Source organism: Glycine max, chromosome 13 (assembly GCF_000004515.6).
Source record: "Glycine max cultivar Williams 82 chromosome 13, Glycine_max_v4.0, whole genome shotgun sequence".
NCBI classification, from domain to species: Eukaryota; Viridiplantae; Streptophyta; class Magnoliopsida; order Fabales; family Fabaceae; genus Glycine; species Glycine max.
In genome coordinates, this window is record NC_038249.2 from 43,203,176 (window position 1) to 43,206,647 (window position 3,472).

Genomic DNA, 3,472 nt, shown 5'->3' on the forward strand with positions numbered 1-3,472 from the left:
GACTATGGATTAAAGACCTTTGCTTATCAATGCACATAATTATTTCTTGATGCTTGAGTTACTCTCTTACAATGGCTAAGAAATCCTATTGTGTGTGATGACGTTTCTGAAGACACTTAGATATCCCAAATTCACACACACACAAAAAATTATAAACATTAATAAGTTGTTAATGATAAAAGATTAAAAAACACTAAAAAAATAGAAATAAAAAATAAGTAGTGCTATAATATGGTAATAGAGTAATCTTATGTTGACTCCACTATATAATCTTAACTCTTTACAGTATATAATGCAACTATCATTGTAATAAAAAAATATAATTTTTAAGTATTTTTTTACAGTATTTCTAATTTTTAAGTTAAGAACTTAGTATAATATAATTTTTTTTTATTCACGATACATAAAATTTAAACTCAAATTATTAAACGAAAAAAGTACGCATAAATCTGGGAATCTGAATAAATCTATAACATTTATATTTTATATAAGTACATCAATAAGACGTATTACATCACTAAACACAGTTTTACATCATTAAGAGGATGTTTTACTCAGTTTTCAGGTCTTCCAATATTCCAAAGGTCAAAAATACCTTTTGTAGTCGATCAAGTTTTATTTTACGTGAGGTAACAACGTTCTATAGGTGTTTGTATCGACGTTTTCACTTATTCTATTTGTCTTACTCTATATATTATTTACGACTCATTCTATTATTAAAGATATTTTGTAGTATTTAATTTTATATGCTCATAACTCATCTTAAGCGTTCCTCTAAAAAGAAAAACTCATCTTAAGCGCGTTAAGATAATAAAGAATAAATACATGTATAAAAATTTGCTCTGTCAAAAAAAAAAAAAAAGAGAAAATTTGCGAGGACGCCACCATAATAAATATTAGTTGAAGCGGCTAAATTAAAAATAAAAATAATATAAATAATGATTACGAATGTGGCCAAAATAGTTAATGATTAGCTAGTTTCTAAAAAGCTTAGCCGGCCAGTTCGACTAGATCAAGTGATCAACAGTCCAAATAAGTTTTTTTTAGAAGATATTCCAAATAAGTTAGGAAATTGTTAAAACATATAATCGACCATTAATTAATTAAATTTGGTGCTAAAAAAATTGTTCGAAGTAACTTATATATATATATATATATATATTTTAAAGCAACTTTAATAAAAATCCTATATTTTAGCACCGATGATCCAAAAGCTATTACAATCACCATTTAACAATCCTATTTAAAAGGAGTTGTTTTATTCTTGTAACATATTTTAATAATATTTTTCACTTAATCACATTGCTTTCTTATCTTAAGAGAAAATTATGAAAGGTTCGAGCAAAAATAAAACTTCTCATTATGATACTAAGATGGGATCGAAATCGTAGGAAATACTCATCTAAGATTAGGTCTATAAATAGAAAGCTATGTTATCGTTGAAATAATCAAATTTAGACAGAGCTAAACATTTTGAGGAGAAAAAAAAAAAAACAGGATGGAGAGGAAATCACTTGTTGGACTGTGCTTCTTGCCTTCTTCTTTGTTGCTCTCTTAGCTTCTCGTACGTGGCTTTTTTACCCTTAAGTGGAAAATTTTTGTGATTTTTTTTATATGGGACATTTTTTAAATTATTTCTAAAAAAGAGATAAATGGTAACATCTAATATGACTTATTATTTTTTTAATTAAAATCATAAAATATTTACAAATTTAAATGCAATTCTTTTTATTTACAATTTCAAAGTGGTTAATTTTTTTTAATTTTCAGAAAATCGTAAGATTTTTTTTAACTTACAACTTTAAAGTCGTAAATTTTATTTATTTTTTAATATTTTTTTCTTTTTATGACTTTCAAGTTTTTTTTTACGTTTAAAGTTTTTAATTTTAGAATTTTTTATTTACTTGTATTTTCTTTTTTGTTTTGTTTTCAATTTTTTTAAAAAAATTATAAATAATTTTATTTATTTAATTATTAAATAAATATTTTATTTTCATGTGATAGTTAATACGCTACATTAAAAAAAGATACTTATTTTATTTCTTCAAAAACGATACTTATTTTTCTTTTCTTTCAGAAAAATAACCAGTCTAAATTTTTAAAAACCTTTGATAAAAAAAGTTTGAGCCATCATTTTTCCTTTAGAAAAGAATAAAAACTAAAAATAAATAAAAGTAGGTCGAGTACTACCTAAAAGTATACAATAATGATAATAAAGGTTAATGTAACTTATTAACTAGCACATTTAAATTATAAATATTAGTCCATATGCAATATATATTTATTTAGAAAACATATAAATAAATGCACAATGTAATGAGATGTAATTAAAATATTTATTTAATAATTAAATAAATAAATATTTATAATTTTTTTAAAAAATTGAAAACAAAACAAAAAAGAAAATACAAGTACATAAAAAATTCTAAAATTAAAAATTTTAAAAATAAAAAAGAACAACTTCAAAGTTGTAAAAAGAAAAAAAAATAAAAAAAACAAAACTTACGACTTTGAAATCATAATTTTTTTTAAAAAAAACTTAACAACTTTGAAGTCGTAAAAAAAAATCTTAAAAAAAGAAAAAACTTACCCAATGATAAAAAAGCCCTCGTACATCTATATTTCAATAGAATAATCATATATAATTTGTTTTTCTATTAATCCTCTTAAAAATTTACAAATAAAAAAACAAAGTATATTCAATAGAATGAAAAAATAATACTTTATGCACATCGTAAGTATACTAATTAATGAAAAGATGACATATAGAAACATTCAAAACTTTTCATTTTAATGTGATTGGATTTTCTTTAAGGCTATGTTGTCCAAAATAGTTAAACGTGTGTTAATAATTTAATATAGAGCTGATTAGCCTTTTGATTCTAAGGAATTTGTAGAAGAAATGGTGGTGGAAGCTGGTAATTGTGAGAGACCAGGTACTTTGTTCCCAGAAGAATGCATTGAGCCAGTTGGGAGTCAACAGTGTGATTATCTATGTAGGATAGGGGAAGCTTTACTTGGTGGTACCTGCAACAATCATCAGATATGCTATTGTGCCAGTTGAGCTTCGACCATTCACCCATCACTATTGCCAGTTTATGTTAATTTCATGTTATAACATTTTTTTTTCCTGTGGGGAGAAGCAGGGTTGGGGGGAAATCATCCCTCAATTTTCAAATTTTCTTAAATTATGTGATCTCCTTAAAATACAATATAAAAAATATATGTTGTAATCGTTATAGTTGTGCATTTTTTATTCATAAGAAATAGTAGTTATGTATTAATTTTGTTATATATGTTATAGTTATTTTTTCTTTAGTAAACCATGTTTTTTTTTTTCTTTTCTTGGTCTCCCTAAATCAGAGTTTTGGCTCCACCCCAAGAGAAGAAATTGGTTAGTATGAATTTTGTGTATGTTATGCAAGCAAATAGCTGGCATGCTACTCTTAACTCTCAAGTCTTATGCCAGTTA

At 24.4% G+C, this 3,472-nt stretch overlaps 1 long non-coding RNA gene across 1 annotated transcript; it reads left to right on the forward strand.

Moving 5' to 3' along the window:
* Positions 1-1,402: 1,402 nt before the first annotated feature.
* Positions 1,403-3,233, forward strand: LOC121173355 (uncharacterized). Its single transcript, XR_005888054.1, has 2 exons — positions 1,403-1,564; positions 2,888-3,233. It is a non-coding gene; the product is annotated as an uncharacterized lncRNA (long non-coding RNA).
* Positions 3,234-3,472: the final 239 nt, after the last annotated feature.